Raw genomic sequence first — 12,985 nt, forward strand, 5'->3', positions numbered from 1 at the left:
TGTTCTCTTTATTGTAGGAAACAGTTTGATTGAATAATTACTGTATTATGTGTCTCTGAGTAGGGAGGAAGTTTAGAGGTCAGGCTCTCTGTCTTGATTTTTGTGGTATTCAGCAGTTAAACAGGCCCCACAGCAACTGAGGCGGCTGCATAGTAATGTACCCCCCCCTCCTCTGTTTTTCCCCTTGCTAATCCTTTGGTCATGCAGGCTGAGGTCTCCGGACCGTGGGCAGTCAAGTGGTTTTGGCACATCAGGAAAGTCCAAGGTGGTCCATTATTATAAGACTTCTGATCGGCTTATATGGCAGCACAGCATTTTCCTCCATTTCTCTAGAGAACAGTTAAACGCTTAGCTGCCCCACACACATCATGCACACATTGTCAGCAGCAGCACTAAATACAGTGGAATTAGTGGTCATGTGCTTATAGTTTGAACTGTCAGTGAACTTGTGACTGCCAAAGTTTTCATAAAAACACTCCCCTCCACCTGATGGCTCTTTTTTACACTGTTAAATCAGCAGTTCTATTCAGTCTGATGCATTACAGTATATTGGAAATACATTAGCAGTTTTGTGGACACTCAGAGAAGTGTTGAAGATGTAGATGGTGGTGGTGTTATATTGGACATCATTATGATGAAATGACCCATTATTATATACATGAGGGAAACAAAAAATTAGAAATGCCTTTCAATGTAATACGGTAAAACAGCTTGGAAAATAACTATACTGTTGAATCAAGACTTTCTGACACAGTGTCAAGAGCTGAACATTACAACCTTGATAGAGATGGGATTTATTGCACAGTTGTATTGAATTGTACTTGTACATTACAGTTGAAAGTCTGTACCTTTTTCCCTTGCCTTCACAATGGTTATGTTTCCAAATGGATCACTCAGCTTTAAAAAGGTGTAATAGTGACATATTTTAAGTGTTGTGCACCAAAATGAACGACAACACCCAGATTACTATTTTGGAAATGACACTACAGTAGCATATCTTTATGTTATTTTCATTTTGTAAGGAAAGCCCTGACTTTCAAGACAGTCGTAACACTGGTGATCACTACAAGTTTGTGCTCATTATGATACTGAAAATTATAGGGCGTTGAACACAAGAATTCCCTGTAAGTCATTGTGGATAAGATCACATACTAAATGCCTGAAATTCCCTTAGTGTTTCATTAGAGTGAGCTATGTTGTTTCTCCTCAGTCCCAATGCTAACATGTCTAGGTGAGATTACTGTGGGGCTTTCTGGAGGGCCTCAGTAGAAGGAGCTTGTGTGTCTGTTCATCAGTGCAAATGCTGTGAGGATTTGTATACACACAACATTTGCATTGAAGGCATTTGTATACCACAGTTTGAGGAGCAGAGAGGAAGGAGGCTGGTTGCTGTTGACATTCACCTGTGCTTTTGTGTATCGTGCCTCACCCTGTCTAATTGGTGGAACCCTGAGTGTGTGTGTGTGTGTGTGTGTGTGTGTGTGTGTGTGTGTGTGTGTCTACTTAGCTCCAACACGGGCCCATCCCAACACGTCTGGCCCTGCAGCTGCAGCAGAGCTAATTTTAGCCCAGGATGTGCGTACGCCTCAGTTCCCCTAGCCTGGCCTATGAGAGATGAGGAGAGGATGAGGGAGAGAGAGTAGCCAATTTTTTACTCTCTCTTCCATTCTGTGTACCTCTATCTCTTTCTTTTTTTCTGTAGTATATATTTTGTGTGCCCAAGTGTTTTTTTTGTTGTTTTTTTGTGTGTGTGTGTGTGTTTGTGTGTTTGTCCACGTGTCGTACAGGCACTATTGATTTGCACAGGAACATATTGACTTTAGTTACTGTTGCCTGCCTGTTTATGACCTTTATTCACCAAAGTCCTTGCTAGCAGTTGGCATTTCACTGAGGTGTGTATGTACCTGTCTTCCTCTTTATCTCCATACCTCTGTATGGTCGTCATTGTGAGTAGAAAACCACACGACAGGGGTATTTTTCCAGTGTTGTATCTGCTATTAATAAACCTCACTATATCCCTGAGCAGACGGCCTACTCCACTGGTGAGTGGCTGGTTCTTGTTACGACTGAGAGAGGCACAGGGATGGAGATTACAGCAGACTGGTTCACTGTGGTCAGGTATTAGAGTTAATCCCTCTACCTAGGGAAAGTGTCTGGATAAAGTGTGTATGTGTGTAGTATGACTGTGTGAATGCTCCATGAAGAGTGAATTTCCCTCATGACTTTGTTATATGTGTTGGAATACTTCAGCAGCAAGGAGTATTAGTGCACACACGTGTGTTTTTTGTTTACCTAGGCATTTGGACTTTGCTGTGTTTTTATGTGCAAATCAGCAGACTAAAAGAAAACTCACAATGGTTCTCAACATGCCCTAGATTGTTTACCACATTTTTGTTTAATCATATACTCCTAACTTAAATGGCACCAATTTAGAAAGTACAAATTGTGTGTGTTTTGAGTCTTTGAGCAAAATACTGAATCCCTCCTTGTGTGTATTTGACCCTATGCTCTGACATTCCTGTTGAAGAGATTAAAAGCAAAGAAAATGTCCCAAGAGGGACTAGTAAATTTTCGCGCCATCATTGCTGGATATTCAGTTTGTCATGGCGACAACGACCAGACTTGAAGGAAGAAGGACAGCGTCAGAGGTGGTGCAAACAGAACAGGGGCAGAACTTGCTCAAGCTCAATAATTCATGGCTGAGTGAGCTAAGCTGACCTTGAAAAATCCCCAGTGTTGGACTGTTGAAACCCAGCCCTGCTCATTTAGGGCAGAGAGGAGAAGTTGAAACAGGCAGGCACAAACACACATATACAGTACACGTGCACTCTGCTTTTTTGGTACTTTTTTTTTTTTTTTTTTTTTTTAATATTTCACTCCACAATGTGAAGTAACAAAGTCATCTGCCAGCTTTGCTGTTTGTCACTATTACAAAGGACATTTGTATTTTAGACTTTTTCTTTGGCTTCCCTTATATTTTGTAGCAGCCACTGCTGTCATTTACTGCTGTAAGCATTAAAAAGAGATATCTGTAGCAACTAGTGAAGCAACTATCCCTAGTATATACCCATCAACTTCCTTGATTGATATTGTTTGTTTGATAGCTTCATACCACAAAAGACTATATCTAATAATAATGAAGAAAAAGTGACACCAGATCATCTCACCCTGCTACAAGCCAAATATCCAAGCTTAAATGTCCTTTACATTGTACTTAGGTTTTCCCTTTTTTTGTAGCTGTTATTCACTTAATATGAAAGCAAAGTAGCCTTTGAACTTTAAACTTGTTTCTCTCTACTTCACTCTCCATGCTACTCACTAATGTCTGCCTTTTTTAAAGCAGCACAAGCAGGTCCACCCATGTGCTTTGCTTAAGGAACAGCAAATGAAATCAGATTTGTTTTGACTTCCCTCACTCCTCAGACACCAAAACCTCTCACTAATCTCATGGTATTACAGTTTGCCAAAAGTCAGTCAGATAATTTTCCTCACAAATACTTGTGTGTAGATATCAGTTTTGATCACAGCTTTTGGTTCATGTGGAGTTGCCAGTTGAATCTGAACTCAAACAAAATGAAAATATAAAAAGTGACATTTCAGTGGTGGTGTGGGGAGAGAAAGTGTTCCTGTGATCATACCACTCTGGTGTTTCCTTACATACTATTGCACTCAGTTTCACACTCCTAAAAAACATTTGCATTTCTCATAGCTATCCTCCACCATCCTCATTTTCTCGCAAATTTAGCACTGCTTTGACACTGTAGATGACATGAACCCTCACTTACAGACTCGTGTCTGCAAGTGACTCAAAGCTGTCAAATTTCCAACACCCTTCAGTTTACTTTGAGGAGAAATAAAATGATTGTTTGTTTCCCTTCCTTCACGTAGCAACTACAGCTATGCTCACTGAAATAACCCCTCTGAAAGATGATATTCAAATAATAAATTATGATTTTGTCAGAATAGAGTAGAAACACTGCTGCTACTCAACAGTGACTCATTCAGAAGCCAAAACACCAAAACTGCAGACACTGGCAGGGAAAATGTGAAGTTGTGCCCAAAAAAAGAATTAATAAAGGTTCAGTGTTGATTGGTTTATCTTGGCTAATACAAGTAAAGGTGGTTTCTGCTGTAGCTCATAACAGGAACAGATTAACTATTTAAATCCTAAGGTCGATCACCTCTCCCCTGCTCTGGGTGCAGCAGTGGTTTAGAGTGGTTCTCTGTACTTGGCAGGGCTGTAACCCTGTGTTTGTTTACACTGGTTTAATGAGTCACTTAGTCACGGATCCTCGTATGATTCATCTGTCTGTACTGAATGATGAGTATTGTTAGGTGCAGAGGGATCCCTGCATATAGTACTCAGTAAAAATAAGACTCCAGCTGCTAAGGGGATAGAGTGTAGAATTTAATTTCTTGGTTTTATGTCCAACTTTGTCACGTCACAAATAATTTCCATTAATCATGTACTCATCTTGTACTGTATCTTGCCAATTAATGTAATCCACAGCCAAGCCCCACTTTAAGAGTCTTGTTTACTTTAACAGTAAGGTAAACACACATACAACACACAGAACAGCAGTATGGGATTAACATACAGGTGTGCTGTCTGTCATAGAACTGACTTGATTAGCATGCTTGTAGTGTTTGTCTCAAGAATTGCACAGCATGTAGATTAGCGTGCTGCAGCTGTTGTTGGCCCTGTATGTCCTGGCAGCTGTTGGCAGAGGAGAGGACTGGCTAAGACTGTCGCTGGGTGAGAGTGGAGTCACGGCATAGCCGACCACACACACAGCAGTCTTGCCCCAACATTCAAGATGTTAATCTCATGTTGTTGTTTTCGATTTTAGCTCTGACTTGACTGATTGTAAAAGGGATTTCTCATTGACCAACCCAGCTAAATACAGTACTTAATGAGTCATGAGACTGCTGAGGCTCCAGGCTCCAATATGAGCAGTTTTTTCCCCTCCCTCTTTAGTGTAGTTAAACCTCAAACCAATCTGGTCTTTGCTTTGTTCATTGAAAATTTCAAATCAAATTGTGCGCTGATTAAAATCCAAGAAAATTTTTCTCAGCAGTCATTAACTGTCAATATTAACAACCTTGATGTGAATATTTGATCATTTTTTTAGCCACACTAGAGTCATGGTTCAAGGAATGTCAATTTCAATTGATCAGTCAGTCCACTACCATCATGAGTTTGATGATCCACTGACATTTCCTCTAGCACTACCTTGAAGTTGACATGTTTTCGTGAAATATTACATGATATTACATGAAGTTTGATACCTGTATTTTGATATCCATGGTGCCCAAAGGATGAATCCTATGGCTTTTGCAATCCCCTGACTTTCCATTTGACTCACTCAACTTTCATGAGACCAAAGCTTTTCATGTACTGCGATCATCAGGCAAAATTTCATTTTGCCAGTACTTTAGCTTATGATAACTAATAACATTCCTCGTCAGTCTCAGCTGTACTTTGCATTTAGTACTAATTATCAAATGTTTGCGTGCCAACATACTAAACTAAGACGCTGAATATGGTTTATGTGCCATTGTCATATGTCATTATGAGCATGTTAGCATGCTGATGTTAACATTTAGCTCAAAGCACCGCTGTATCTAAGTAAAGCCTCACAAAGCTTCGAGCATGGCTTCAGTCATGTTTCACTGTCCTTTGCTCTGGCATACAACACTGGCTCTGGTATACAACACAAATACACTTAGATCCTAGTTTGTTAGGTCTAGGAAAGTTTGCTTATTGTCATTTACCAGGCCTCATTAGGTGTACGACATATTTAGCCAACAGTGACGGCTGGCTGGACTGCACTGTTATTACTACACACTAACTACAAATACTGGGTAAAGGTCCAGCTAAGTTTGCATTGTTTAAACCAAAGTGGATTCTAATTTCTGTTATTCCATATTTATTCCCCTTAACCAGCCACAGTTAGATGTTTAACATGCCTTATTCCTACAGTGGTTTCTTTGCCCTTTAGATTAAGTGTAAGGCAAAAGCCCCTTTGGTAAAACTGGAATCGCTGAATTGAAGAAAATGCATGTTTTCTTTGTTACAATGCAGTCACTTTATCCTCTACCATATAATTTGAGACACCTACAAAATGCTGTCTGACTCGTGCAACAATTCAAATACCAGTCTGTTGCAGTTCAAATAATGTTGGTCTCTTTTACTCACCTGGTATTCTCTAAACAGTCCTCAGAGAGCCTTGTTTTGCTGCAGATACCTCCTGCTTTCTCTGATCTTTATTGTTACAGAGCTGTGTTTTTCAAAGCAGCAAAAGTCATGTACTTAACAAGTAATTTCAAATGTCTATGAACTGTACAGATAGGACAATATATTATTATTTATATTATATTATATTTGTAGTCAAATACAGATTTCTTGTCATGGTTATGTTGTGCAGTTGTGCTGTTTGGATGAGGTTTAAAGATCTGAAAGTTTAGATTCATGACACAGGCCACTTTACAAAATATTTAATATAATAGATTCTCCAGGAGTACTTCATTATATTGATGCAAAAACCATATTATAAACCAGTATTGCAATGAGACAGCCCTGCTCATTGACCTGCAATGTTGCCCACAATGGCCTAATATAGAACTATTAAAGGGAGAGCTTCATGGAAAAATATCCACATTTATATTGCCTGACTGTTTATATCATGGGCCCACCCCCAGCTTGAGTCATAGTATAATTTTGACCATTTAGAATGAATGAGATACAATAGATGCATAAATTTAAGCTGATTACATCTAATGGTGAAGATATCTTGTTCTAAAGAAATGAAAATATTTCACAAACCTTAACTTTATCTGACATGATTCTGTCATCTGACATGCAATGTATTCATGTTACAGATTGTGTTTGTGTTTGTATATTATATATGCCTTTTCCCTGCCTTTGCTGTGTTCACTCAACCTGGAGCCAACTGCTATCCTCAGCTTTGATGAGTCACACAACGAGTAAGCTTTATCTGGCAAAGGAAAATAAGTAGCTTCTTTACAGCTTTCAGTAGATAGAGAGGGTGCACTCGTCATTCCAGACGGGACTTCTGCATAGTAATTCCCTTGACTCTTTGTGATGAATTGCTAATGTAAGGGTCCTTCAGTTAAACACGAAGCTGTGTTAAAAATACTTAACATCAAATGCAGTGCTCAGTGATGTGGCACCGTCTGCCTCTCAGGGACACGCAGCAGTGCAGAGCGGGCTCTCTTCAGCGTCGTCTTGTGTGTCACTGAAGCTTTGATTCGTTGTGCCAAATACAGTATACAATGGGTGTGGATCCTCAGGATGCATTTTTAGCAAGCAAGGACAACAAGTTGGCCAGCTGGCTGTTGCTATGCAACAATAGGGAACTCAAAAATGTATTACTTGTGCCATGACTTAAAATAACCTTAAAAACAAAGTCCAAAAAAATGCAGTTTCAGTGATTAAATAAAAACTGTATGTGATTTGTTTGTGTGTTGAATACCTGTTAGTAAGGCTACTCTGCATCATAGTAATGTTTTTCAATGTTAAAACTGAGCATCTTTAGTGGAGGGTCATGCTGTTGTAGCAACCATCTGTTGGTTTCTGAGTCTCTGTGTTGTCAGTTGCTTTGTTCATTGTCTTGACTGATTATTTGTTGTGTAGGTCGTTTGCCTGCCAGCGGGATTTCCTTTCTTAACAACATAAGATCGATTCAAAACCATTCTTTGAAACACTGTTCCTTTCAAAGCCATCCATCCTATTGATTCACTCCAGAAAGAAACACATTTTAGCTAAAATATGTATTATTTATTAATTTATTGCTAACTCATGACAGATAATGATTTTATGTTATGCAATCTAATTGTCTTGCATCACAACACATCAGGATATTTCCTCTTTAAAAAATATTCTGGCACTTAGTTTATATCACTTTTGTCTGTTATTAGTGGACTCCCGTGTGAGATCATGTACAGGTGTCCAGTACTAAAAGACTGAAGTGATGGAACTGAAGTGCCATAAGAACTTTCTTGTTAAGAGCCTGCTGGTATTTCACTTATATTCCTTATTATATGCAATTTTTTTATGCACAATCACTTTAAAGGTCTTGTTTAAAATAAGCCTTTCTTCCCCTGTTGTTTCAGGTGACCCTCAGTGAGTGACAGATGTGTGACACTGCAGAGAACCATTTGCCTCTCCCAGTGGAGATCTGAGTTCTGGGACACTGAGGTAAGTACAGGGGGTTAACAACCTACCACTCAAACTGCCTCATATTTTGTATTTTATTGGTGTTCATGAACAGCAGAATTGTGAAGTTGCTATTCTCTGTTTCTTAGTGTCTGCCTACAAAAAAATCAATTTGTCATTGTTTTAAACATCTTGTACGCCCTCCTATACATTCTCAGTAGTTTACCTTAGCTTCAGAGAGAACCAGGAACAGGCTGTTCAGGACAGGCTTGCATTACAGACAGCCTTTATTTCTGATTTCATTTCTGTTGTCCTGTTGATGTAAACTCGAAACCACCTCTATGTTTACCTTTTGTCTTAATAAATTCTCTGTAATGTGCATTTCTACGGCCATAATTCCATCCGAACAACAGGAGTCATGTTAGGTGTTTTACTTTGCCTTTTTTACATAGTCAAAAGTCTTATAGCTTTCCTTTTATAGGTTGGCTTTTAATGTGAAATAACAAAAAAAAGAACACCAGGATGTTTTGAGTTTTGTTGACTGTAGCATAGCATCTAAACAGCATAAAAAGAGAGACTCAGAGCAGCAGAGTGGTGAGTATAACATGACTTTTTCTGTACTGATAGCTGTGAGCTGCTCTAGTAGAATACAGGTAATTTTACCCCCTTTAGTGTCTTTTACCTAGCCTTTCTTAGCAGGCAGCCGTAATGTGTTACTATTTGAGACTCGGCCAATTATTTCTGCAGCTGCTTTCATATGAGAGGTTTCGGCGTTTAGATTCTGTCAGCCATACACACACTGGACAGCAGGAAAGTTACATTAATGCCTTTTTTTTAGTTCAGCGGTGATTGAGTCATACAGTTTACACTACACTCACTAAGAAACATATTGACATTGTTAGTGACATAGATGTGAATTATTGAGGCACATACCTCAGTTAGCTGATCTTTTACCTGCATGTTGGTCAGTGGATGTTATGGATGTTATGTGAAAATATGTGGATTGATTGATTGTCAGTTATGTAAATTTAATTTGCACATGGAATTTAAATGTGATCTACTGACAGTTCTTCACAGTTCTTCTAATGATCTGATTGATGGATTGTTTTTTTTACTTAATGTTGCAGTAACAGATGTTTTTACTGAGGTTAAGCACTTTGCAGGTTTCTCTTATTCAGCACAATGTTTTTTACACTGGTTTTATTTTCACTTTTATGTATCTAATTTATGCAGTTAAACCAACAACCGACAACAACCAACAACAAAACAAAGCACGATGAGCTCTCACCTAAAGCATTATTGTGTTTCGTACTTACAGAGGATAACAGTGTATTTTAAGATGTTTTCTGAGAGCAATATGATTTTAATTGTTTTTATTCATGTTTGTGAAAATTTGCCTTTGCTTTAAAGTCATTTACTGTAACTACAGTTGCTATGGTAACTGATAAGCCTGCCTTGTCGATGGTGAATTTCACTTCAGTGAGTCTTTGACAGTTTGACAAGCCAGAGGAAATGAATGAGTCAGCCTTTCATGAAGAGCTGAACAAGCTTACTAAATGGAGCCTTTCAGCTCACACAGATTGAAAGAGTGTGCTCAGACAAAAAGACTCCATTCGTTCAGATTGTCATCTGCTCTGAACAGTGAACATGATCTCTGTCTCCTTCTATCCAACGGCAAATAGGATATCTTTCTCCTCTAAGCCTGTTTTATAACATTTTCAGGCTTATCTGTACTATTGCAGGGAGTTCGTGCATCGTTTTATTATGGATTTGTGTGTGATGGTAACCTCTAAATATTGGTGTCAGTTACTGGAGTGCCGCTTAATAATTCTAGGGTACAGTAGGCAGTCCAAGTTAAAATTTTATCTCTGAATGAAGTGGATGTGTTGTGTTTATGTTTAGTCTTACCTTGATTTTTGAAGAAAAGCCAAAGATGAGAGTGAGAGACCAACAAGCAGTTAATTGTGTTTACTAAAGCAAAAGTCGAAACTTATTTCTTAGATTTATATAGAAAGTAGGTTGAGGAAAGACGATTCAATGACCATTCAGTACTTAAATCTTTCACTGCTAAACAGTCACGCAATAGCAGTTGAGACATTAACAGCTGTTTTTACATTTACAGCAGATAATACAAAATGTTAATATCAGAGAATTGAATTACATTTGACTCCATGGTAAATTACCTTTTGTCTTTTGAGTTCATGTGACATTTCTGTTCAGGCTTTAAAAAGAGTTTTCATTTCACAGTTTTTGTGTGTGATTTGTATAATTTACTGTCAGTCATTGTTACATTAAACTGTGAGAAATGTTTAAAAAACTGACATGGAAAATCCAGAAAGGCCTTAGATCTTGTGCACATTTCCTGGCCTGTAATCATTTGGATGTACCAAATAAGATTAAATAGGGGTGTGTCAACATTATGGCTTACTGTGGGAGAAAGCTTTAGGATTGTGCACATGCACACAGTTTGACACTGTTCAAGGCTTACAAAAAGGAACATATGTGGGAACATCTTAGAAGCAGTGGTTGCTAAATCTGACAAAGTCTGTGTGTGCATATTCCCAATTTGCACACACACGCAGCTTTTTACCCGTGAATCTTAACAGTTTCATATGCCTTTTATTTCTTCACTCTCTAAATAGTTGTCTGCATAATCTCTGTGGTCTGAGTTCAGTTCCGTTAACTTGCACATGTCAGAAAGCTAACCAAGGGCACTGACCCAGATACAGCTGCAATGAGTTTATTTACAACACTCTTCTGTCACATGTGGCATGCTGTGGGAGCACATTTCTGTGCCAAAGGGAGGGATACAAGGCAGGGTGAGGGGTGAGCTGGTCAGAATATGACATAAATGTGATAAATACAGTGTGAAGGCATACAGTAATGAAATAGCTCAATGCAAACCACTCTAGTGGAGTCTCTAGACCGTGGCATCTGTGCAGTAACCAAAAATAACAGCACAAACACTCTGATGTCACTTCTAATTACAAATATATTCTTAACATGTCTTATCATAATTAACTATCATGTGCATTGATATATTAGCATGTATGTGATACACAGTACATAATAGTAATTTATTTGTTTAATTGTGTTTAAGCATGCAGATAGCACAGTCAGTGCCCTGGCTTTAGAAGAATAACTGGCTATAACCTGAAATGTTAAGTGGGATCTTCCCACTTTGTATATATTGAGTTAGTCCTAATCCATAATCCCATCAAGTCAAAACCACAACAAGCTTATGAGCCACAAAGTCTTTTTTCCCCCAGGCCAGAGGCTCCAGTGCTGTTGTATTTGAACACAGGTGACTGGAGTAAGACATCAAATGTATGTCTGACAAACACAGTCAGAGAGTTTGCACAAGTCAATGTCTTTGACACAAACAAGCATTTTCTTAGATAAGGGTATGGAACATGTTGAAGATGGATGTTAAGGTAATTGGCTTGCTGTCAGAGAGACTCCGTCGTGACTGTGACTCATTCACCACATGGTGTTGTTACTGAGGTTTGAGTCAGGGATTTTGTGCGTAGTTGCCGTTTAAGAAGTCAGCAGCTTTGAGGTTGTGAATTCTGGCTCGGGATTGGTTGCCTTGCCATTGAGTATTTTTCTCATGTTGACTTCATAAGTTTCACACTGAGTCAGAGTGGATTTTACTCAGCACTGTGGCCTGCATAGAGCTGGTGGCCTGAATGTTGCTTTTATCCTCTGCTTTTGGCTTCCTTAAATGTTAATAACTATTGTAACTCAGTCTTTGGTGAAGGCTGTCAGCATCCGACAGTGAAAAAGGATGAGCTGCTATGTTGAGCTATAGTGTGCATCTGCCATTACATAAGACTTTGTCTCAGTCATTTTGGCAACTTGGCACACTGGGTCTCTGGCAACATCACCTACAGTCTGTATCCAAACTGTCACTGGAGCCTGTGACTGCTCTTGCTCCATCAAACTACACCCCACACAAACTTGCTCTCTCATGCCGCATGACTCGTTCGTAGCAGACCTTCTACAGGATAATTAATGAGAATATATTTTCCATGGGATGAGGAGAAATGACTTGTTATTTTGGGCAGTTTGCTGAAGTTAATTTTAGCTGCTGGATACAGAGAACAGGACCAGTGATAACAGCATGCCTGCTGCCTGAGATCAGAATATGTTTGAAGAAAGTAAAGACTGTCTTTTGTTATCTCATATCTCATCTCTCTGTCATTGTAAAGCACAATTAGATAAGAACACTCATTTTTCAGTTATTTTTTAATTTAATGAGGATATTTATTGAATTTTTGCAGGGTTTCATTTTTAACATAGTCACTCATAAGATCTGTTTTTAGCTGTATTGTGTGGTTTCACATCAGTTTTATAAGATGTCATTGGAATTTGTAAGCGACGAGGAGGAAAAAAAGATGAGCTTGGCCACTTACTATTTGAATTGTCGAGTGAAAGCTCATGTGATGCCTGTGGTGGTTCATGTTCATGTCTTCACATCCATGGTGACAGGTAAGGTCACTGAGGTGAAATGTTATGCAACAGTGTGGCCAGCGTCATAGACTTCACACTCAGAGGCCTGAAAGGACCATACTGGTGTTTTTACACATTGTATTATTGTAAATTACAGTTCTTTTTTGATTTGTTATCTAAATTTCAAAATACAGAGAGAAAAAACAGCAGTCCTCCACAGTTAATATTTAATTACCTGTAATAATTATCAGATTTATGCACTATTATAATGCACATTTAATCTCAGACCAATCTGAATAATTTTCAGGGGTGGTGCATTCAGGTGCTCTTTGTAGGTTGTATTATGTAAGTCTG

The 12,985-nt window shown here is 38.7% G+C and overlaps 1 protein-coding gene across 3 annotated transcripts in view; it reads left to right on the forward strand.

Annotated features, from left to right (window-relative positions):
- Positions 1–12,985, forward strand: part of LOC108880450 (protein FAM126B) — a 37,234-nt gene that overhangs the window by 5,818 nt on the left and 18,431 nt on the right. For all 3 annotated transcript variants that reach the window (XM_018671979.2, XM_018671977.2, XM_018671980.2), the window contains exon 2: positions 8,137–8,221. The gene's annotated coding sequence lies outside the window, so the exon portion shown is untranslated. The remainder of the gene's footprint in view (positions 1–8,136; positions 8,222–12,985) is intronic.

Source organism: Lates calcarifer, linkage group LG1 (genome assembly GCF_001640805.2).
Source record: "Lates calcarifer isolate ASB-BC8 linkage group LG1, TLL_Latcal_v3, whole genome shotgun sequence".
NCBI lineage: Eukaryota > Metazoa > Chordata > Actinopteri > Centropomidae > Lates > Lates calcarifer.